This window comes from Mesocricetus auratus, unplaced genomic scaffold, assembly GCF_017639785.1.
Source record: "Mesocricetus auratus isolate SY011 unplaced genomic scaffold, BCM_Maur_2.0 Super-Scaffold_100023, whole genome shotgun sequence".
In the NCBI taxonomy this organism is placed as follows: domain Eukaryota; kingdom Metazoa; phylum Chordata; class Mammalia; order Rodentia; family Cricetidae; genus Mesocricetus; species Mesocricetus auratus.
The window spans coordinates 7647092-7673124 of NW_024429204.1; the positions used below are offsets into that span (position 1 = coordinate 7647092).

At 39.5% G+C, this 26033-nt stretch overlaps 1 protein-coding gene and 1 long non-coding RNA gene across 9 annotated transcripts in view; one reads left to right on the top strand and one right to left on the bottom strand.

Moving 5' to 3' along the window:
• The window catches only part of LOC121133679, a 49423-nt gene extending 43983 nt beyond the window's left edge, over window positions 1-5440 (top strand). For both annotated transcript variants that reach the window (XR_005870635.1, XR_005870636.1), the window contains one exon: window positions 4954-5440. This is a non-coding gene — a long non-coding RNA (uncharacterized LOC121133679). The remainder of the gene's footprint in view (window positions 1-4953) is intronic.
• The window catches only part of Angpt1 (angiopoietin 1), a 414397-nt gene that overhangs the window by 94724 nt on the left and 293640 nt on the right, over window positions 1-26033 (bottom strand). The gene's annotated exons all lie outside the window — the stretch shown is intronic.

Below are 26033 nucleotides of genomic sequence, written 5' to 3' on the forward strand. Positions count from 1 at the left end.
TGCTCCTGATCAGCTACATCCAGGAATGATTTGTAACACATTTGATAGTCGTCATAGATACTCTGTGGACTCCCAAAATATATACTTATGGAAGATGATGGCTACAGCAAGGCTTTCTATTTTGAAAATATCCAAGGGGTGACTTTAAGCTGAGAAATAATTGGCCTCCAGTGCTGATGAGTTATTTGGAGACACTTGAATAATACGTTTGTTCCCATGTCAGTGTCTGACTCCAGAGATTTATAAGGAATGAGCCAATAGGCTAGGAAGGGGGTGTAAGATCTGGAACAATTAATGAAAGAAAATTCAATGATGTCTTTAAACAAGGAAATAATTTTAGCTTCGTAAAGTGATTTAGTATTTATAATGGACTTTGATGAAAATTCTCTTCCTTGATTCTTCTACCAACCCTAAGAAGGGAAAGCTGATTCCAAGTGCAAATTTGCAAAACAGAGGCCTTAGATGATGATAGAAATCAAAGCAAGTTAGCCCCTCCTCCTGATGTTCCTCTATCCTCAGGACTGGAGTGGCTAAATTGGTTGACTGGATGATTGATTTCACTGGTATCTCATGAACATTTACTTATTTGCTATTCTTTGGGGGGAGTATTGGAAAGTGATAGATTTCACTCAGCTTCCCTAGAGAGGCAGTCCAATTAATTTGAGGTGGGGTGAGAAGTCCTAAGTTAGGTATCTTGAGTAGTTGGTTTGACAGCTCTATCGATACAATTAACAAGTCATGTTTGTTCTGCCAGTTCTATTACTCACAAACTATGTAAACCACACTAAGAGTAAGAAACTGTGTACTAAGTTTCTACTGAAGTTAAATATGCCCCAGAATTTATCAATATGTAGCTCATTTTACTCTTACAATAGTCCAAGTTACATTATTTTCTCATTCACTAATGGGAATAAAGGAGGTACAGAGAATTGTCTAGGCTCACACAATATGTTTATGGCCGAGCAATTCAATTACTCTGAAAGAGGAATAGAGCAGTCAGCAGATTTTTACACCGTGAATGAGGAAACTTACCCCTTCCCCACCAGAATACACAGGCACCACCGTCATTCACAAATTATTTAGCATGTGATATTTTTTGCAAGGAATCTGTGAAGTGGAAGGCATAGAAATACTGAGGTAAAACTTGCCAAAGGCAATTCTCACATTTGTAATTTAAGTAGTGCACACCCATACCCATTGATGACTATTATATTCCAAGAAATACTGCAGTTGATGAAAAAGTAAATATCTGGTCAGCTATAAGACAGTTAACAGTGTTTTGAAAGAAATTTTTTTTCAGAAAGTCAAGCTCATTAGCCATTTTTAGCTTCTTCATAAATTGCTTGTTTGTGCCCACTGTCTAGTAGAGAACAAAAGACTGAACGATCCTCCACTGTGACAGCCTTGGGGACCTTACTGAACAAATAATGCTTAATGACTCATGTTTATGAAGGGAGTCTCAGGGAGATTATGGCATGTCTTGTATGTCCAATGCATTCTCCAGCATATCTGCCCACCACCCCCCTGAAGTGGCTCTTCAAGTGACATGCACAAAGAATATAATTTCTCCAGGTAATTCTTAAGAAAACAACATCTGAGAACCTATAAAATCTGACAAAGGAGTGCTGGCTTAAAATATGCTATAGATTAAGTAGACCCTCGTTGAGTCAGGGTACATATGGTCTTACTCAGCTATGGCCAAATAACCATGAAACAAAATAGATGAGTAAATATGGGAAAACAATAAAAAGGTAAAGTAATTCAAAAAATGTCTTAAATGTTGATGGTTTTATCTAATATCATCATTTCATAAAGCAGTGGGAATATTGAAAAATTCAGCTATATCTAGGTTTATGGCCTTATAAAAAGAAATGGCTGAGGGCAACTATATTATTTACAGGAATTTCTAGATCTCTGAGTATACAACTTCTTTTTTTTTTACTAAGAACAATTATCTTAAACAACAGATAACATTTAGCTAAAATTCGGAACAATTTCTCTCCTCTATTTCTTTGTTGTCTTATACTTTGACAGCAATCATATTACTCTCTGAGGTCTTAGGATAAGAGGGTCTATCTATTATGGTGAGCTCTGTGAACTTTACTTTATAGACCTAGTGGGAGAAGTTATAGAAAGCAAAGCGGCATAGGTAAGTAATGTCAGATATCCAGTTGCAGATGTGTGGAGACGTCAGACCTACACTTGAAGGTTGAGCCAATATTGGCTGCCATAGCGTTGGCTCACCTCTCGTGTCTTATTAAGCCCTGGCTCCTTGGTGTGCTTTATTTCTGCTGGTTCCTGGATTGATAACACGTTTCGGGATGCCAGTGTTTGTGTTCTCCACCCAGCCTTTGCTGGCATTAAGGGTTTGCAGCTACTCCTCAGTCATTGAGCACCAAGAACCCATCACTTGATTCTCTCATGCATCGCTCCGCAAGCAGCAAAACTAGGAACTCAAATCTACCATTTCCCCAGCGTATTAGATCCCATGGAAGTTCAGCACTGTTCAAGCATGTATGTGGTAAGTATGTACTATGAATTAAGCCTGTGTGTGACTGCACAAAGGCAGGGTCCAGCCCAGTAGGAAACACATGAGTAGGAGGAGTCTCTACATTTCTTCCTCTAAACATACTTATATCTGCCTGAAGGGAATATATTCCTAGTTACTGATATTAAAGCATGAGTGGATATTTGTTATATCACCCACAAAGGAGTATTAGAAAAAAGACTTCAAGGGACCACCACAAATCCTAATGGGCAGATGCTCTTGCAAAGACTGGTAATAGATATTTAAATGCGTATTTTTGTGACTCTTGACAGGTGTTGAAGTCATATGCATTATTCCAACACTGGAATGATACCTAGGAAGTCATTCTCCTTTTATATAAGCAAAAGAGATATGATCTGTGCCCAAACACACAATATTGGCCTGGAACCTCTTTTACAGCCTGCTTCTTACACCATGAGAATATCACAGTCAAGAAATCTCAAAGATATTAGTATCTGCTTCATTTTTCCCTGTATACATTTTCAAAGGGAGATGATATGGGAAAAGCATCTTCAGCCAGGAGGGAGTCAGATATGTGGAGTTTAATCCAAAGCCAATCATCACTTTCCTCTTCAATCTTGAGCAAGTTATTCAAATTAGTTGGGCTTATGGTCTTCATTTACTCTATGAGAGACAGAGCGATTATTTCAAATGTACCCTGAAGTGGTGGGGTATGAGTCTGCAAGATTTCAATTATTTTAATATACTATAGAAGAAAGAAACAGGGATATATCTACGTATATCTATGAAATGTGTCCTACCTATCCTTATCAGCAGTAAAGAAGCCACGACACCAGAAACATAATAGAAGTTCCCTGCGTTAACTCTCCCGAACAGGAACATCTCTTTTCAGATAAAGAACAGGAACAAACGACTCTCTTAATCCCCAGGCACCATCCTGTCCAAAAGACATCCACTGTCTTTTGCCTACACAATGAGCTTTCCTTCTATGTTTTTTCCTCTCAGTGAAAACTACTGCTGTATCTATCCAACCTTCTGAGCCACGGGGAATCCTCTTGTCAATTCTCTGTTTTCTCCAATCAATCTCTTGAAAGTAGCCTAGATCTGTGCTCCCATTCGCTGGCTTCTGACATTATCCCTTTATCCTCACAGCCTCCGGCTAAGGTCAGACTCATCCATTTTCTTCTGGATCTCTTAATGACTACATAACTGGTCTCTTGACTCCAGCTTTGCTGTTCCCAATCCATCATCCGCTGTGTAACCAGAGGGGCCTAGCTAAGTACAAATTTGTCCCTTTCTTCCCATACTTAAACTCTTTCAATGCTGACTGCTCTCTGCCACTGAAATTACATCTCTTTATAGAGATGCCTGATTTGGTTTTTTAATTAGTTAAATTTCTGTATGTGCAGTGCATGTGTGTGATGTATACAGAGACGTGTATGGGTGTGTGTATAGGCCAAAGAGGGATGTTGGGAGTGCTCCCTACCTTGCTCCCAGGAGGCAGGGTCTCTCATTAAACTTGTAGCTAAGTAGCAGCTAGCAATCTCCAACCATTCTCCTGCTTCTGCTCCCCACAGCACTAGAGTTACAGATGTTTGTGAAACCACACCTGGATTTTTATTATATGGGTGGTGACAATACAAACCCACATCTTCATAGCCATTCTTACCCACTAAATTACAACCCTAACACCATAATAGATGCTTCTTGAAACTCTGGAACCTCTTTTTCTCCTCCAACCTTGAGCCTATGCTATGATACACCAAATATCTAAGCTATATATTGTTCAGCACTTTTTTCTCTACAAAATGGTTCTGTTAAACACCTTGACTAACATTTCTGGCCATCCATATTCTCTGTTCTCTTGGGCTAGATCCTACTTTTTAAAACCCAATTCAAGCTTTCTCCTCTAAGAAGTCTTTTGGGCATATGATAGTATGCAAAAAAAAATGACCAGCAGATTATAAAAACGCACAAGCAAAGCCATAAGATAAAGAAAATCCACAAAAAATACCACTGAATTCATTTTGTTGTTGGTCTACTTCTAGACATGGGGCCTTTCCTTGGGTGTGGTAAGACTCTATTGGAGAATCCTGATTTTCCCTTTGCAAGTAGTTGTCAATTGGAGATAGCTTCTTGGTTAAGGATGGAGACTGTGTTGACTTCCCCCTATCAGCACTGGACCATGTCTGGCTTGAACATGGTCTGTTCATGCTACCACAGTCTCTATGAGTTTATATGTGCATCAGTACCATTGTGTCTGGAAGACACTGTTTCCTTGGTGTCTCTCCACTGGTTCTTAAAATCTTTTCACCTCCTCTTCCACCTAGCTTTCTGAGCCCTGAGGGGAGGAGTTTGAAGAAGACATCCCATTAGGACGGAATGTTTCAGTTCCAATAGTCTCTAATGCTCCAACAAATATTTCATTTTTCTTTTTTTAACAGGCCTGGAAACCTGAATGATGGGAAATGAGGGAGGTCACCAAGAGGCTCTGACTCTGACCACACATAGGGAACTGCGCTTACCAAACCAACCCATCTTCTCCTAACCAACACCTGGAATTTGCTTCTCTGGAAATCAAGGGATAAATCAGTAAGAATGTAGGACATGTCACTGAGGCCACACAGGGTTGGCAAGAACTTGATGTTGGATTTTCACTATGATTCATGTACAAGATTCAAAAAGGTATTTTCCGTATTTCCAAATGTGCTAAGCGCAAATGCATACACAGACATACATATACACACTAATCCTTTATGCATATTTTCTCAAAGCCCCAACCGATGTCTACCTGGTTCTATACTCATGTTTGCTATGTTCTTTTGTGTGTAGTTTTGTTGTTGTTGTTGCTAAAGATCTAATGAAAATAATAAGTACGTCACCTTTCTTTAGGATATTTGATGCACAATTACATAAATTTGACTCCACGTTTGACAGTGTGTGGTTGCTTTTTTGTCTGGTTTGCATCTGTTTTTAAGAGTGATAAAGAACATGAAGGTAGGTAGGGGAATGGAGAATATGGGAGGAGTTGGAGAAGAAGGATGAATATGATCAAGTGTATGAAGTTCTCAGAAACTAAAAACCTTAAAAACACACAACACACGTGGATTACTGAAACATTATATAGTAACTCGTAAATATAAGCATTTTTACATAAACGCTAAAATTTTAAATATTAAAGCTTTAAAGCACCATAGATGCTGTCTGTTCATCTTTAGAGGCAGACCCTGTATGCTAACAACCTATAATTCCTATTCCTAAATTCTGAGTGTATATTTAGATGAAGAGAAAGTGGAAGAACCACAAAATAACTTAGTGTGTCTTGTTTTCCTAACAATTAAACATCCATTCTGGTTTAGTCAAAGAAAGGAAGGCTTTCACCTTTGAATAGCAGACCACCCACGCAGACAATAGGTTACAGGGGATAGATAAGGTAAGCCAGACTCCATATAGGAGGGTTTCTGTTTCTAAAAGTCATCTTCCACAAAAGAAAAAAAGAAACATTTTCTCTTCCTAAGGAAAGAAAATGAAAATGATAGCTTGAGGTGGCAATTTTAAAGGAAATTACATTAACAATAGTTCAGGATACACTATGAAATTTAACTCTCAGTAGATGATAACACACTCAATAATGGAATTGCATAAACCTTCATTAAGGGATTTGTAGATTTTTTTCAGAAATATCACTGGTAAGTAGAAAGCTGCCATTCTTTAACTCCGGTATTTCATATGAAATTTAAATGGTATTAGCTGTGCAAGTCAAGCTTCATTCCAATAAAATCTCTGTGCTCAACCTTCTGAGTTATGAGTTATTTCTTTTCTACTCATGCTACTTCTTTGCTTAAAACAAAACTCCCCATTTGTTTCCTTTATCATCCAAAATGTATCTTAAATTCATGAGGCTTCAAAGTGTTCTTTCTTCAGCTTACACAGGCAAAACAAATTGTACAAATGCGTGTGTGTGCCTATGTTTGCATGTGTGCTCTCCTACAATATGGGATTACTTAAATGGACTTGCAATAAGCCTGCACAGGAATAACTATCAATGACATTATATAAGAAACATTCCAAGGAATGTGTGAGGTCCAACTATTTCTTCTTTCATCACAGTTTTGGGTCCTGCTTATTTAAACAACCCTTGAGAGAATAGGACGAAAATGGTCATTTGGAGAATAAAAATAGGATAATGATTGCTGACATCTTATAAATAAAATAAAAATCCCCATTTTTTCCTCACTTTGATCAAAGGACTATAGACCCTAGGCATCATTTATTCAATCATACAATGTGCCACTCGGGCGCTGTTTTCTAGTGTACTATTGGATAGGAACTCAAGTTGACATTGTGATGAAGTGTGTGTGTGTGTATACGTGTGCATGCATGCACATGCATGCTTGCATTCATGTGCACAAATACACCTATATTAATACTTTTAATGTTGCTTATATGGGTACGTGTACAGGGCTGACAACTTTGGATTAGATAATGTATTAAGTAGTTTTCTCTAAATAAGGTTGATTATCCCTCTCTTAGTAGCCACTAATTCCCTGTAGTCTTTCTTCTAGAGGAAGGGTCTTGTGAGATTCCCCTACTTATGTCAGCATGGTCAGCTGATCTTGTTACTTTGCATGTCTGGTTTGGACACCCTTATTGTTGAGATTCCTTGGGCAGATGTATATGACACATTTCTCTTGTCACATATAGAAGACACTAACTCACTGCAGATGTCCTGATCCTCTGGCTGCTACAATCTTTCTGACTCCTTCTTCCATGATGCTCTCTGTGCCTTAGCTGTAGGGGTTGTGATATAGGTATAGAGCTTTGGGCTTGGCAACCCATGATCATTTGTGGTGTGTATTTTGACCAGTTGTGGAATTCTATAATGGTCTCCCTTCTGCTTAAAAAGAAGCTTCTTTGATGAGGGATAAGAACTCCATTTATTTGTGGCTGTGAGAATGCGTATTTAGAACAAATTTAGAAATTATACTATCTAGGAAAGTGACAGTAGTAGCTTCTCCTCTAGGCGCATGACTTAACCAGGTGTGATAGTTGGCTAGTTTTACAATCTCAGGCATGAATTCTCATCTACTGAATGGTCTTTAAGTTGAATGAGAAAGGTGTTGGTTGCTCCAAAATATAAATGCCACTATGGCAGCGTTGGGGTTATCTTTCAAGCTGCTATGTGGCCATTACAGTTCAATAGAACTATTCATTGCTTTTCTTTCTTGGCAGTTTGCATATGTCCTTCCAGTACTATGAGAGCTCATCCTAAGGAAGGGGGCTGCTGTATCAGATCAAGCTTTACTTCTTTGACTGCAGAAACAGGGTCTTACCTTCCACACCCAGCAAGGGCAATAGCTTATAATTCTGGGAGACTCTTTGGGTCCCCTCATCAACAACCCAGCTGAAACTTTTCATGCCTGATACTGGAGCTGTTGTTAGTCTACAGCTCTTGGAACATTTTCAACCCATGTGGCTTAACTTCACTCAAAATATGTGTGTGTGTTTTAAATAAGCATAAAATTATATGTTTCCTTATGTTTTTTTCAAAAATCTTTAGTGTTATGTATCCCCCTCCCTTTCTCATCCTCTGTATTGCCTTCCTTCCCTAGACATATTTTTTTAAATCATATAATGCCCATAATGCATTATGTGGAGTTACAGCATATTTAGCAAATGTCTCATTTTGACATATCTGCTTTGCATACTTTATCTCCTAATAGGAAATAAAACATTGCACGGATGACCAGACTGTCTGCTCTTCAGCCAGAAATAATCTTTAAGTTCAAGCTGGCTTTTTACTATACAAGCATATATCCCAACTAATACACCATAGTGTCTAGTATATTTTTTAACATTTACCTCACTTGAAAGGCTTCTACAAATACTTTATTATTAATCAACACTGTGCTTTTTAGATAGAGTAAGCATATTAGTTATAAAACTTTATTAAGAGTTAAATGACTGAGTTAGGTTCAAAAATTCTGACTGTTAGTAAAATATAGTTTACCCTGACCCCTTTGGAGAGAATCACAAAGCCCTTTGGGTTTATGATATCCTGGAGTTCCATCTCAGATGCAATAAGGAACAAATTATTTCTCAGACTCTCACAAAGCTCCCAGGATTTCTTCTCTAAGGAGCCGGAAGAAAGTTGTATGATGAATCTCCCTGCCACCCCCATTTAAAAACTGCATCTCAAGAATCTGAATGAATTTTTTTATTTTTGGCAAATAGCTATTTCCCAGAGAGAGCAATTAAGGGTTGAGAAAGAAAAAAGAAACAAGTTACCAGAACTAAAAATTGATTCTATAGTCCTTCTCAAACATAGATTACTACATTAAGGGTTTAAAATAACCACAACCACAATTATAAAGACAACCTTCCCACCATCTTAGGCTTCTATTGAGAATGAGCCTAGATTTTAAGGTACATAGTGACTAAAAACTACTAGTTTTCCATGGCTTAACGAAAAACCCCATTTTTGCTCAACATAATGAGCAGTATAAAATGTGATATATTTAGCATGTTGGAAATTATGGCAAGCGTATTTAAGAGCATATTTGTTTGCACTGGAAGAAGAAAGGTTGTGAATGGGAATGGTACCTACCTCCTGCTAGTGTAGGAGGAGGTGAATTGCATTTTCTCTTACAAGTGGCTTGGTCTCTTCCACTTTCTTTATGGAAGCAAGAGTTTAATTTTATTGTCAGAGTAAAACAAATGAGAGAGAGAATAAAATGTGCTCAGAGTGTACACATTGTTAGCAGTAGCAATCACCTGTCAGCCCTGGGTGGTTCCTGGAATGAGAAATCATGGATAGCACTGATGTCACACGTGGAAAAACCCTGCTGGCTCAGTAAGCTCTCTTCTGGCATTGCCCTCCAGCTCCCAGCACTCTGATCCCTGACTTCACACGGAAGAGAAAAAACACAGAAGAAAGCCAAACAGTACAAACAACTAAGGCTGTCTTCACTAAGAGTGACTTTGCATGGGTCAGTCACGGGCTAAGGTCTTTGGATTCTGCCTTTATTTTTTAATTGTATTCTTTTATTTATTTGTTTGTTTCAATGTTTTGAGACAGGGTTTCTCTGTATTGCTTTGAAGGAGCCTGGCCTGGAACTCGCTCTATAGACCAGGCTGGCCTGGAACTCACAGAGATCCGTCTGCCTTTGTCTCCCGAGTGCTGGGATTAAAGGTGTGTGCCACCAACGCTGGCTTATTCTTTTATTTTATGTGTATGGATGCATATAGGTCTATGTATAGTGTGTGTGTGTGTGTGTGTGTGTGTGTGTGTGTGTGTGTGTGTGTTACCCGTGGATGTCAGAAGAGATGGTCAGATGCCCTGGAACTGGATTTACAGACAGTTATGAAGTTTCATGTGGGTACAGGCTGTCTAAACTGAGTCTTTTGGAAGAGTAGCCAGTGCTTGGAACTACCAAGGCCCCTCTTTGGCCCACAGATATCTCCTTTCATTTTCCTTCACAGCCACTGTGTGGGACAGGTATGGCTATTATCTCAGACTTGACAAATAGCACAAGTTAAGTGTCTTGTCAGTCAGGACTCAAGCGTTATAATCAGGATCTCCCTAGTGTCTCAACTCAAGCCTCTGTAGAATCCATACCATTTGCACACATCTGAACTCCCAGCTCCTGGGCTGGTGAAGTATGATGTATGTACATATATTTACATGCATGTATATATGTAACAGTCTTTCTATGTTTCCAGGATCCTAAAGGCGAGCAATAAAGATCACCAATAGTTGGTAATCAGCTTCCTACAGAAAAAAAAACCAAAGTCATTGTACTTGATTTCTCTTCCAAGTGACAATGAAAACTCCCCTACACTATTATCCTGCTGAAAGAATAATTAGGGCAAGATATAGTGGACCATTCGGGGCCTTCAAAAGGCAGCATAAATATGTAATGTAACTACCTCATGTCAAGATGACTTTTTCTTTCCTCGCCAGAGTACTTGTGTGCTATTTCGGCTACCTTAATTATCCTTGCTGAAAAGCTGCAGTGCTGTCTCTCATCCACCCATCCAGAGCAGAGATATCATCAGTAGCATGCACGTGGGTTAGTATTATGCCAGCACCCTGTTCATTACTCCACCACCCTTGAAATAAACATGAATGCCAAGTGAATACTTTTCTAACCCTCATCTAGGCACTTATATGCTCAGGAAAATTATTCTTAGAGAAAAATAACTAGCCATTTGATTTCTAAAAACTTGCTTTTAGGAAACTAATTTAATACACACTGAAGTCCCTCAGCCAGATGGAATCTTGCAGCAGGCAGGGCTATCTTTAGCCTGGTGTTGTGGAGAGCTCCCAGAATGTGTCATCGGGGAACCTAAGAGATGCGTTTGCCATCACTTATCTCCCATGTGAACTTTATGGTCATTCCTTTATCTTTGAGATAAATATTTCTCATCAGGAGATCATCAAGATGCTCAGATGTACCCTCGGATCTTGTGTTCTCAGAACCCTGCTGCCGCCACCCAATGAAGAAAGGCGTGCCAAAATATCTGTCCTGTTGTAAGGCACTTGGAAATGTCAGGCGCTTCTACTGTCCTGCGATTAGCAAGTGGGAAGTGGTCTGAGAATCCTATAGAAGTGTGAACTCCTATTGGTGTGGGTGTGGGAACTAACAAAGTGTAACTATGGGGAGTCAGCAAGAGAAGGTAATGACAGCTAACAGCAACCATTATTTTAGTTTTCATCGAGTCCACATCTACCTCCTGAGGGAAGAAGTCTATGATAGGCCGTGTGTCACAAAGAGAAGGATTTGAGCTATGGAAGGTCTGTGCATGGGGTGTTTCCAACACCTTGTTTTTTATCATATTTTATTTATTTAAGTTTTCTGATTATGTCTTAGACTGATAAGTGAATGAATTTACAGCATTTCAGATCACTGACAGTAACTGTCAACAGGAAGTTATGACCACACAAATGTGATGTTAACATTACAAACAAGGTTCTGGCCTTTGTGGTTTCCTACCAGAAACTCGAAGGACACTGACAGGCCCAAATCTTCAATAAAGAAACATTAAGCGATTCCAACTTCCAAAAGACATGCAGTCACTGGGACCGAGGAGGCTGGCTCACCTCATGAGAAAGTACACATATCATGAAGGCTCAGATAGAGAGGCCAGCATCTCCAACAGTCGGAGGTGATACTTTCGTGTCCACTGAATGCGGGGGATCTGGAAACACTTGCCAATAGTGAAAGGTTTGTGAGTATGCAATAATCGAGAATTAATTTAAGCTTGATAGCAGTGATTCAGGGGTGTTTCTGGAAGTATTCCTCCCGGAAGCACTGTCTCCTTGGCAGCCCTCTTCCTGAACATACCACAGGCACATTTCATGTCACACGGTGTTGATGAAGTTGCCTGAAACACCTCGACTACCACATACTAGCCCTGCTCTTTACTGTACCCATAAAGTTAATTATTTAATCACAGAAAATAGACTTTTAATGTTTTTCCACCTTCACAACCCAGCATGCTAATGTACCTTTGTAAAGTGTTCGTTGGTTTGCTTTTTAAAAATATTTGTGTTTCTGACTCAAGTTTCATTTAAAAAAATAAAATGAATTTTGGCTTGGAATTATGACAGAATTTTCAGTGATTTCTGAAATTGCGCTAAATAAACTTCTGAAATTTTGATGTAAATATTTTTGTAGAGCAGCATTCTCTGCATTGGCAATTATAAAATCAAAATATTGACTGATTCTGAAAAATCACTGAAGATGTTCTACATACTCCAATATCAAATATTCAGTCAAGGATATTTGCTTGTATGTAAGTAAATGAGAAACACTCATCTCATGTTATGAAAATCGTTTCAACTTTTAATAAATGGTATAATCATATGTATTTCAAAGAACTGCCTTAAATAACATTCCTTTAAGTAAACAGAATACAGTAAGTATTCTACTTACAAGCTATATGTTCAGGGTCTCATAAAAATATCTCATATATATAAAGAGACCCTAAGTGGAAAAGGCTTAGGAAGCTCTGGATTATGGCGAACTTTTCTTGTGTATCACTGTGAATCACAATAAGAAAGTTTTAATGCAACAAGGACCTAATACAATACACACACACACACACACACACACACACAAAGCAAAGGTTTTATGAAAAGATACTGCAATACTACAGGAAAGTCTAAAGCTTAAGGCTGTACTGCTATCTTCTACACTGGTGGGTCTTACTGAAAGCTAACCTCAAAGCAGTTTAAATTTTTTCCAACTTACTAAATTATTTTAGACCAAAAACACCCGACTAGAAGCCGGTAGTTTGTTTACTATCTATTATGTTCTCACTATGTGTTCAGCAATGTGCTAAATAGTTGGCTCACTATGTCACTGAATCCTCAGACAGTCATCAGAGACCAGTGGTAATACATGTATTTTATAAACGAGGCATTTGAGATGAAAACTATCTCTGGTTACAGAGACGGGAAACAAGAGATTATAGACTGTAAGTCCGTCCTTTCTACTTTTAATTCACAACTGTACTTATAGAACCAAAAAGTCAAAGCTGGCATGTAAGGGAAAGCTAGGCAGAGTCCTGACTGATGCAGCATAGAGCTATCCCTGTAAATAAGTAAATACATACATGCATGCATACATGCATACATACATGCAGACATACATGTAGACAAGCATACATACATAGTTGGCAGAAACTAAGATATGCTTAATTGCTATTTTAATTCTTGAATATGAGGAGTGTATGTTTGTGTGCATGTATGCTAGAGTACCACGTGCATGCCTGGTATCCCTGGAAACCACAACAGGACATTGCGTATCCTGGAACTAGAGTTACAGATGGCTGTGAGCTACCATGTATGTGCTAGGAAATGAACGTGTGTCCTCTGCAGGGGCAACAAATGCTCTCAAACACTGGGCTAGCTCTCCAGCCCCCTTTTATATGTGTGTGCATGAATCTATGTTCTTGTATGTTGAAGAACATACATACATATACGCGTGTACAAAGGCCAGAGTTCAACCACACTTGTCATTCTTCAGGTGCTGCCGACTGTTTTATTTCGACGCAGGTTCTCTCACTGGCAAGTGGTTCACCCAGACTCACTGCCCAGCTGACCCTAGTGATTTCTTTGCCTTTGTCTTACAGCTATGCAATTCCAAGTCTGAGTCACTGTTGCTCACTTTTTCACGAAAGTTCTGGGATTCAAACTCGGGTCCTTGTGCTTGTAGGATGAGAGCCTTTCACTGCTTCAGGATACATCTCGGTCTTCTTCTCTTGCTGCTAGTTTGCTGAAGATCACTGTTCATGAGTATAATAAGCTCAGCATAGTTAAGTATAAGAACACATATGCTACCGGCGAAGTCGACTGACATGGTTTTCAAATGCAAAATTTATTTTGCATTGATATAGGCAGACAATTAAGTTGGATAGAGTCACATTTACATTCAATGCAATACAGTGAGTTTGCAAATCAGCATTTTGGAGAAGAGCCATCCATGCTCTTATCTGAAGCAATGCAGTCAGTGTCGCTGGCTAATAGTGGTGGCACACTTGTAGCATATGTTTTCTATTTTGCATTTATCCCGTCTCCCTCCTGCCCCTGTGTGTGTGTGTGTGTGTGTGTGTGTGTGTGTGTGTCTTTCTCTATGCCCACCCCTATAGCAATTATTTGTGGGGGCAGATTAATTGAATAAAGTTCCATGGAAAAGAACTGAATATTTAGGCCCACCCTGGGTGAATGAGCATGGAATGGATGCCCCATCCCCATTAAGGTCTGAAAAACTGATCTCTGGATCCCTGACATTTACAAACTATGTGAGAAGATGAAAATTGCTATTTCAAGCCAATGTTTCGTAGCCTGATGTTTCTTTTCCTTAGAAAACTGTAGGTCAAAAATTCAGTTACAGATCAAACCTTGAAGGACGCTAGACCAGGTTTTGTCTCCATGCAATGCATGTGTAATTCACCATAAAATCAGTGCAAAATGACAGGCTATATAGGTCATAAAAATCAAAGAAAATTGAATCACGAATTATAAACTCAATCTGACAGTTTACTTCTGACTGTGCACTAACTACACAGTGAGACCACTTATGAATCATTGAGTTCTTAAGCCCACGTGGAAAAGAATTTGCCAGCTAATCTATTAACCCTTCAGTGTATCTTTCCCCTTGTTCTCTTTCTGGAGTATTAGAAAAATGACGTCTCACTTGAAGGTGAACCAGAGAGAAAGAGTTGTTTCTTACTTCTACGAGTTGAGTTACTTTTCAGCAGAAGATGCAGGATAGTTGGACTACATTCGAACCTAGGCAATGACGGGTAGCATCTTCCTTCCCCATTTCCTTCTCTGCTGGAACTTCCCATTTCTCATGCTGCTGTTTAGCTGCTGCAACCATTCTTGCATGGCTCTCACCTGACCCATCCTTCATCACAATGGCTCTCTGCTGTACTGATTCATACGGGAGCACGGATTGATCATTTCCAAACTGCTGCTCCTTAGGCCATTTCAATGCTCTATAATGTTGTGTGTATTTCATTAAAGTCTACAGCTCTATAGCTCAGGAATCATTACAAGCAGACGTGAAGATCCATATGTTGAAAATACATGTCCTTGTTATATAAAACAAACTGAGTTTATTAGAAAATCCTAAATTTGTTTCCTGCCATTTATAAACTTATAAAAGGATACTCGACTTCAGAATTATTGACTCACAGGGAAGTAAAACATTCTGTTGTGTGTACCTGTGATTATGTGGACATCTCATGTGTGCAATGATACATTCAACACAGTCTCTACCCAATTAGGTGTCAGGCGATGTCCTAGCTGTGGCAACCCAAAAATATCTCCAGCTATTTTTCACACCCCAATGAGAACCACTGCTGCAGAATTATTGCTATGAGAATGTCTCTCTGTGTGTACATTTAATAAGAGATACAAGAATATAATTTCAGGAAATGGGGGTCATTTACAATGTATCCACTCTCCCAGTGTCCCCTAAAACCACAATCAATCACAGAGTCAGATGTTTACCTGCTTTACATCCCAAATTCTAACAAAAAGCAGAGATTGAAACTACTACTTTTAGCTCTACCATTTACCTTAACAAATCATTTAAACTTGGCCATAGTTACAAAGCACACTTGGAGAGTAACACAATGCTAAGGCTTAACGTGATGGCACCTTCCATTTTCTGAGATTTCCCTCTTTTAAGACCCAGAGAGAGGTCCCACAAAAGCTCAACAATACAGTTAAGACTAGAATCCAGTTTTCTGGACTTGTTGGCTCTCCAATGAAGATGAAACAACAAAAGATACTTTCTTCTGGTTTGGTGGTAGCTTTCTCCTGGGTTTGTGTGTTGGATATCAGCCTTGGTGTACCATGAAGACTGGATCTTGAGTGTCGACTCTGTTAGTGATTTGAATGACTTTGGAGCACTTCTAAATTTCCTTGCTTCAATTTCGTCATCTTTGTTATTAGGATAACACCACCATTTTATTATGAAATACTCTGTAAGCCCTCAAGGTGCAGTGAAAATGTCGTTTATTGTCATGCAGAAACATTTGCGACTGAGGCACAAACTGGAAAGGCATGCTACAGCTACTTCAGAGAGGAAAACAAGTGAGCATCTCGCTGTGGTGCAAACTACATCCACCAAGAGTTTATGTTGCGGCTGTGATAAGGTGCTAAAAATGTCCTCTGACAATGTGTAAATCCTTTTCCATTTCCGAACTGTTCTTTTCAGTATCTCAATTCCCCCATTCTCTTAAGTGGGAATTAACTTAGACGCTATTTTTAGTGAAGTTCAAAATAGATTTATCTTTGTGAATCAGGGGACGTACTAGGAGATATCTGAAGAAAACAGATGAGTTCTGAAGGGGAACGGTCACTTTGCCAAAACATCTGCAAGTCACAGGTTAGCATGCAAGACTCTAAAGTCGCTTTTTATAGCATGCTGCAACCTGAAACTCTGTAATTGACCACTCCGAGAAGTGCACAGTGCACACAGTCACGGTACGCCGGAGTAAGATTACGTCTGTCGGGCTGGAAGACGAAATGAGTGATGGACACTAAAATGATGGGATGCAGGAGGACTGGCTGAAGCATTCCAATGCAAAACCTGACTAGCTACCAGGTGCGCACAGGACACGGACCTGCTAAGTTCTAGCTCCACAGAAGGTTTTTGCTCTTGGTACTCAAGCATATCCTTGGGATCATTAGAAATTTCTGGTGAACCGAAGACTCACGTGTTTCTAAATGTGCACCCTCCCTAATGGAGGAGCTTTTGTGGGAATTCCGCTATTGGTCCTTATAGTGAAGTACAGGAGTAGGAAACAGAACTATAAAAAAAACAAAACAACAACAAAAAACTAAGCTGAAGAAAAACTGGAGATTTTTTTTAAGTCCTCTCATTATTCTCTTAAGTATAAGTAAAATGACCTAGTTAAAAAGAAGTGACTTGGAAAGATGTCACCCGTACCTGCACCCAATGTTTAGATGGCTCTTTTCTCCAGTGAAAGCTGGCTGTCTGGTGTCTCTACCAAAGAATTTCTGAGCTTAGCACCATTTCAGTTGGCTTCCTTAAGAATACTGACCTGAATTTCCATTTAAGAGATTAAGGGTTAGGATTAATGTTTCTGTTTTAGGCATATTACCTTTCAAAATCCTTTCCATTTATTCCTAAAGGAGGCTGGCCAACTTTTCTTTCTTTCTTTCTTTTCTTTCACTTTTCTATTAAATGGATTAAGACCAGGTTCTTTCCATCCTGAAAGTGTGATTAAATATTTTTGTGGTTACTAAATAAGAAGCCAAAAGAGCCAACTGCAATAGTCTGTAATATAATGCAGTAGACTACTTTATGGGGTATATTTATAGGGAAGTTATTATAAGATTACAAAGTATAGTATTTACATTTAATTGTACTCTCCACAATGCAAGTTTTCATGAAAAAAATCTCTAAAAATGGCAAATAAATTAAACCAGCATGCCTCCATGTACTACATCTTCTGTCTAGAGGTTACCATGCCCTCCTGCAGGATCTGGCCTGCCCAACACCAACCAACCACAGGCATGAGTGAGTGTGGAAACCCAATCCACCGTTAACTTGCCGGAGATGCCCGGGGTTCGAGCTTTCTCAGAAGCCACGCATGGATTTACAGGAGACACTCCTGAAGTGCCTGTGGTTCCGAACTGTCTTTCATCAGACTGCCAAGAAGCACCTTCGTAAGAACACTCTCACAGACGGAAATGGGCACAGAGTTACAGGCAGCGGTACGTAAGTCTGTACTTTGAGTCAGCTTGAACTAACATTTCCTGGCTGGACCTCCCAAAGCAGCTAAAGCAGGTTGTGTTGCACTGTTAGAAACTCCTGCATGAAGGGGTATCATATGGTGCCCAGAAAAGAAAAACATAAGAGCTTAATCCCTCTTTGGGGTAACCTAAGAAACTATAAATCCAATACTATTTCTTTGTATGAAGGCATAAGGAAATGAAGTTCTGCATTGTCACTGGTTCTGTTCTGGTTTGAGGCTGTGTGGGTTTCTATTGTCTGTCTTGTCTTGTTTTGTTGTGCTAGTTTAAAACAGGGTCTTTCCATGTAACTAAGACTGGTCTGGATCTCAGAGAGATCCACCTGCTTCTGCCTCGTGTGCTGGGATTACAAACAAGTGTGCACACCGTGCCTAGCTCTATTAGCTGAAAATTTTTTTGAGTCAAAATTCCCAAACACAGCTTTTGGGTAAAAGCTCTCTCGAGTGTGAGAGCTGCACTGTTAGCTCCTGCGCGAACATTAATCAGTCAGTGTGGTTAGTGTTCTACTGTCAGTCACAGGTAACAGGATCAGTGTGGTGATTACACACTTGTAGGGGCGGTGAGCGGACCATGAGCTCCAGCCAAGCTCTGCGCTGGAACACGGAAATAGGGCGGTGCTGAGCATCTGGAAGGTATGATGGAAGAAATAAACGGCAACACAGAGAAAAGCGCCAACAACAGTATGAATGTGTCCGTGCATATATCACATTGAAGCGGGAAACAAGCAATGTTGAGAACATGTCCGATAAGAGAAAATAAAAGGTCTGGTTTGCTTTTTTTTTTTTTTTTGATGGAGAATCTCAACAGGATGCCTAGGCTAGCCTCCTCCACTGGAAGTCTGCCTCCCTCTGCATACCGAATTCTGGGATTATCAGGATGTAACACCACTCCCTTCTTCAGTGAACAATGTTTTATGACAGTCTGTCTCTGATTTCTATGTTTTGTTATAGTTATTGTCCAAGACTGTAGGCAAACTGTATTAACATGTCTTCCTATTTTGGAAATTGAGCCAGGAGAGACAAGAGAATAGAGGAAATTTTTACTTAGTTACTATTTCTACCCCATCAGATTCTTAAACCTTCTGTGTAAATAGTTCAGTATATTCTCCACAAGCAAATAATTGATAAGTATATCACTTCTCAAAGCTACCATGCCTTGGCATTTTTAAATATATAATATATAATTGGATGTGTAGCTCAGTGATGAACTGTTTGCCTTGTATGTATGTATAAAGCCCTGGATTTGATTCCCAGGACCACGATAAAGGGGGAAAATAAGAGGGGTGGAATAATTGAGAGAGATCGTAATTTTTTTCTGTTTCTATGCCTCACATTCTATGCCTCAATTTCAGCATATAACTCACACTGAGCACACTGGGAAAGAGGTCTAAATTCACTCTCTCACCGCTGTCTGTATACCAAGTGGTTAACAGAAAAAGATCAAAGAACTGATAAAGCCTCGAAAATTTTCAGGAGCAAAACAATTTCACTATGGAAATATGTTAGTCCTCGATATTCTCTTCCAGGACAGATTATGAAGCGGTAGAGGGGGAAGGAAGATTTTTTTTTCCTTGAGAAAGGTAGAAGTTCAACTCAAACCTGATGAGTGTCTAGGGAAGAATGGAGGAGAATTGCTCATAGAAGGAGCACATCTTAGACTCAGAGGCCAAAAAAGTAAACTCCTTTTGGTGCAAGAGGAAGGGCTGTTCATCTTCTGTTTATTCCAGCTGCAGTCTTCAGAAACTGGAAGAAAAATGGTCAGGCCTGATGCAGGCAGTTAGTGTTAGTTGAACAGAAGTTGAACTTCACTTAATGGGAGAAAAGGACAAAAATCCAAGGATATAGGCCCTTGATTCTGACTCTGGACACAAACTAAATTCCCCAAATATTTAAAATGTTACACTCCCAGAAATGCGCCTCCAGGCTCTCAAAAGGCTATTTGTAGATCCTTGTGTCTGGGAAATAGAGTATTCCTATAGGTTTTGAACTCAGAATTAAGAAAATTTCTAGTTGTAAAAGCCCGTATTCCCTCAATGTTTCAAAAGGTCAGTCACAATGCTCCTTTTCTTCCTGCTATTCTCAAAGCTCAGCTCATCGCTGAGGGTCCAAACGCTTACGAGCGGAGTTCGTTTTTAGCAGGTAATGAAGTGTAAGTGTGATACTTAAATGATGCAATATGCCGTGGGTACAGCCTCACATAAATAAATAAGGACCATTTGTTTCATTTCATATCAATACTCACCGAGACAAGGCAATGCTCTATTTGTTTTGGCAGCCCTAAAAAATAAAATTCTCGGTACATATCAACATCTTTTTCATGTTGAAATATAGCCTTCATTTGTCCTTTATTCCAAAATAACTACACATGAGACATTGTGGACATTTATGAGTGCTTATGGAAGTGAACAGGCTGAACCTTCCCTACACTGGCGTAAGGAAAGCAGGAAGCCGAGAGACTTCCGGTCATGATCATCGTTGGATGAGTTCCCTGTGTGAGTGAGGCAAAGCTTCCTTGTATATAGGAAGAGCTCATCCATCCACACAGCTGCCCTGAGGGAAGCACTGGAGTTGACGATCAAAGACAGTTACTCAGGGAAACATGGTCAAGTATCTGGGCCTTTGGAGAAGCGAAAGAAGGGACGAAGTGAGGGAAGGAACTAGCCAACACAAACTAGATTTCATATTTACTCATATATAATTCATCCAATCCTCAGGGCATTCCTTCAGCTGTGCGTTCCTGCAACTGTAGAAACCAATGTTAGGCCACAAGTCAGTGAAGGAACCATATTTAATCCTACAACCCCTGAGAGTCCAAAGCACACTTACGGTAACCTTGGTAGGGTCGTATCAAAACAGACCCGGGGGTAGGATGGAAGAAAAGATGACCTAATTATTAATATTTGTACATTTCAATAATGTGTTGGTTAGCTTGAATAAGCTTTAATGTTTTCTTTGGAAGAAATCCGTAAGTTGCCAAAATCGACGCCAGGACTTTTCTGTGCAATGCTACCCAACATGTCCTAAAAGGGCTGGCAGCCGGGCCAAAGAGCCAGGTGGGAAATTACCCACTGAATTCCTTGCTGTAATGAGTCAGCCTTGATAATTTGTCACAATGTGGGCTTCTGTTTCCCATGTGACAGTTGAAGTTGAATTCAGATTGATTCACACCTCAAAACAGGCTTCTGAGGCTGAGATACGCTTTTAATAATAGAAAAAGTCCTCAGTCTCATTATCAGGATTGAGGACTACCTTATATGCCATCCTAGGACCTTCATCCAGTGACTGATGGAAGCAGAGGCAGACACCCACAGCTAAACACTGAACTGAACTCCTGGAAACCAGTTGTAGAGAGGGAGGAGTGATGAGCAAAGGGGTCAAGACCATGCTGGTGAAACCCACACAAACAGTTGACCTGACAAGGGAGAGCACTTGGACCCCAGATTGATGGCTGAGAGACAAGCAGGGGACTGATCCAGACCCCCTGAATGTGCGTGTCAGCAAGGAGGCCTGGACAATCTCTGGGGCCTCGGATAGTAGATCAGTGTTTACCATGGTGTATGAATGAACTTTGGGAGCCCATTCCACATGGAGGGAAGCTCTCTCAGCCTGGACACATGGCCTAGGCCCTGTCCTAGATGAAATGACAGATTCTGGAGATCCTCCATGGAGGGCCTTACCCTCCCCAGGGAATAGTGGAGGTTGGGGGATCTGGTGGAAGGATAAGGGAGGAGGGGTGGGAGAGGGAGCTGGGATTGACATGTGAAGCAAGCTTGTTTCTAATGTAAATAAAAAATATATTGGGAAAAATATGAAGTCTATTTCTGTCTATTGCTATTGTGATTATTGACATATTGATTACTTTATAAATGTAAGCCCCTTTAATCAAGTCTAATCATAGTGTTTGAAAGACATACTTACAAAGTGAGGAAAATTTATTAATTCTAATCTCCAGTGACCATCTTGTATATGATATACAGGTAAAATTTAAAAGTCACCATTCAACTATTTTAAAAGGGAAAGTATGAGTATTCATATATTTACACACATATGTGTAATATATATGATATATGCCACTATACCTGTCTGTACTATGTATATTGTGCATATGTAGTATTATACAAATTCATCCAAGAATCTCTATAATCTTAAATATATTCATGTATTTACTATAATTATCATAGTTTTAAAAATCATTTGACTTTATTTGACACATTTTATGAAAAATGCAATGTTAAAAATATTGAGGGCAATGGGCATTTGGGGATGAGGATTGTGAATATATATGGCAGTATATTATCATTATAATTGTTTAGAATTAGTAATGGTTGGTGAGAATAAAATGAAGACCAGGTTTTAGTTTGTTTTGGTATGCTTTTAAAGTACTTTCCTAAAAAGGCAGGTGTGCAAGACATGTGTGATGAACATCTAAAGTTGAACACCCCATGGCTGGCCCTTTTGCTATATCACAGACCAAAAAAATTATATGAAAGTCACCAAGTTTACATGTCATGTTTTCATATCTTTATAATAGAATTATATGCATTTACCTCATAGGACGCCTTGAAAATAAGTGAATCACTATTTAGAAATTACTTTGAAAACTCAGCGTTAGGCATACAGTAAGCAATAGAGCACTGTTTACTGGAATACATATGACACATAGGAAAGTCCAAGACAGACGGCTGTCAATTGTATAGACAAAGAAACCGAGGCTAAGAAAGGATTTTTTAAATACACTCATGGAACACCAAAGATGGGGGTTAAACCTTTCCTACACATAGCAGGAATTTTATGTTCCTATGACAAGATTATTTCTTGAGCTTTTATCAAGTAACCCAGCAATCCCTGTTGTTGTTAAAATAACTCTCCAATGTGCTCATTTGCATATGTGTTTTTAACTTCATGTTACTTCCTAGCAGGTACATTGACGTAAGATAAAGGAGCTGGCTGCTGATATTAATTAAGAAAAAGTTAGTTTAATCCAAGTTTTGAACTCTTGAAAGCATTCAAATTGAATTAACTTGTTGTTATTTTAAGAAAAAGAACATTTTATAAGGAAAATGTTTGCCTTTCTAAGAAACTACTACCCAGATGGTGTCTTGAGATATCCCAAAGGGTTAGTGGTAAAATATGATGAAATAAGTTACACACAAAAATCTAAGAAACTCTGTACACATGCTACAAACATGAATATTTTTTACAAAAAAAATACTGCAAATGTGCTCTATCATCAGATATCAGAGTCCTGGAATATCCTTGTTTTCAAATTGTGGTTTAAGAGAGAAAAAAAACCTTACAAACAGAAAAAAAAAACTTACTAGGAAAATGTTACTGCAATAATTATACCCCATACTTAAACATCAAGTGACATAATACATTTATCACTTTATAAATGAAGTAGAAAGAAAATAACAGAGGGTGAGGGAGGGGTGAAAGAATAAAATGTGTTAGGAGGAACACGGAGAAGGGGGAGGAGAATTAACAAAATCTAATTTGTCTGTAATTCCATAATGAAGCCTAATAGTGTTTACACTAAATGCATCTTTAAATAAAATAAAAGCACTGACTAAATAAAGGCTACATGAGGGTTGGGAAAATGGCTTCATGGGTAAAGAACTTGTTGTACAATCATGAGGATGCGAGTTCAGTTCCAAGCATCCAAATAAAACGGCCATGTGTATTAGTCTAGGTGTATGACTTTAGATCTGGAAGGCAGAGACAGGAAGAACCTCACCAAATACAAAAGTTCCAGATCCGAGAGACCTTGTCTCACACACACACACACACACACACACACACACACACACACACACACACACGCACGCACGCACACACACACGCACACACACGCACACACGCACACACACAAATCCTCTCCAATACAAACCAAAGAAAAATAAGCAAGAAAAGTGGTATGATAGTCAACATCAATTGTCACCTTGATGAGCACTAAAATCCAGTAGGAGGCAGACAGCCTCTGCACATGCATGGAGGGATTATCTTGATGACGTTGTTTGAGGTGGAAAAGGTAGTATTACACACAGAGAGACATGTGTACATGCACACACAGAGACATATACACACACATGAACACACACAGATGTGTACATACACATACACATGAACATACACATAGCCATGTGTACACATACACACAGACATACATACAGGAACACACACATAGGCATGTACATACACATACACAGAGACATACACACACATGAAGACACACATAGGCATGTACATACACATACACAGAGACATACACACACATGAAGACACACACAGACATGTGTACATACACACACACACACACTGTGGGTGGCACCATCTCCTGGGTAAGGACCCAGAACTGTATATAAAAGCAGAAAGAAGGTTGAACACAGCTTCACTCTTCTTTCCTCCTTGACTGGTAGGTGCAAGGTGACCAGTTGCCTGAAGCGCGTGGCCATGATGGTCTGTCACCTTGAACTGTGACTCAAAGTAAGTCTTTGCTGTCTTCGGTTTCTTTTGGTAGAGTGCTTTATCACAGAAACTGGTGAAGTAACTAAGACATGTAGACACACGATGCCAGTAAGAGAATGCCTGATGTTACCCTCTAGTGTGCACATATCCGTGTGAACCTGCACACATCCATAGAAACATACAAATATCCAAATGTTACATGTTCTATTTGTCAATTGTTATCTGATAGGCATTAGGCTCAAACTTGCCCACTCTTTCCGAGTCTCTCCTATGTCTCCTATTGCTCTCTCTGTCTATCTCCCTTTCTTTATGTGTATGTGTGTGTGCGTGCACACGTATACATACATGTGTTGATACACATATATGTTTATATTTACTCATACATATATGTATGTATCATGTGAGAGAGATATTTCTAAGTTTAGAAGGCACACCCTTGTTTTCACTTGTTCTTAAAAACATTTTTTTTGTTCAAATTACATTTCCATTTTGTAATGGTGTGGTGATTGGTTGGTGTTTTTATGGTATAGAGATAGCCAGCATGTGCGTATACCTTCTATGAAAAACAGCCGCCTTTATCAAAGACTAAGTTTTAACCATAATCTGATGGAACGTCAATCCTTTCTTATTCTGTCAAACAGAAAATGTTTCTCTAGAAATGGCCATATCACTCTTTGGAGACGAAAATCTTTCCCATCTTATACTCCTCTTACATGTATGTCTCTCTACTAGGTAAGCGAGAGAAACGTAGAATACAAGACACTCTGTCTTATTCTGCACAGTGACCTTGCGTGAGCCAAATACCCAACACTTACTCATTCCTGCTGTTTATAGAAGTTGTGTCTGTGTGTACTCAACGCTTCGTCTTGAGTCAAATCAAAGCCAGCTTGTCGATGCTGAGAATACTTCTTGGTCCAGATAGATTTTCCCAATTCTTGGGAAGTCCTGGAACTTAGTGGAGCAAGCTGGACTCGCCTGATCCTGGTTTCCTTGGTGTTTTAATTTCTCTCCTATTGGGCAGCTTTTTGTTTTATGTCATTGGGCAGATGGCCATTGGCTCTTTTTCTAGTTTTTCTTGGAAGTTTCTTCAAATGGCTGCAGATTATTTCAATGGACATTTTTTTTATCATGCTCCCTTCATTTAATTTGGTATTTGGAGAGTTCCAAGTCAAACAGATATTTCAGGCAAAATGCTAAGAGGGGAAAGTCTTGAATTCAAATCAGCAGGACCTAAAAGCAAACACTGAGTGCGGGGAACTTTCCCAGCCCAGCCCCAGGAGTCTCTGATAGGCAGCTGGGACATTACCTGTCAATGTTTGCTTCTCCAGAGGTTCCCAGGAACTACTCCTGCTTACTGAGCCCCTGGTTAGAGCCAAGAGCCGGAGTAATTGGATATCTCTGAAGAGATGGAGATGCCCTCGAGAAAGCGCCTTGCTGGTTCTTGGCAGAAACACGAGGGCAGCCCCAAAGAGGAATTACACTGGCGAAGACTTCTGAATCCTCGCTTTGTGAAACCCCATATCCTTTGTTCCTTGCTTCTGGCAAACTGAGAACATCCTGGGAATGGGTCAGGGTCTTGCAGAGGAATCCCTGCTGGCAAGATTAAATCACACTTCAAAAGCCAACTGCAACATTTTTCCATGTCAGACTAGGACGTTATGACAACTGGCTACTGAGGGGCCACATGACAAGAATGGGAGATGGGACAGTACTTTTCCATAGCAAAGTATGCCCTGTAAAGTGTGTAATAAGCTTTTAA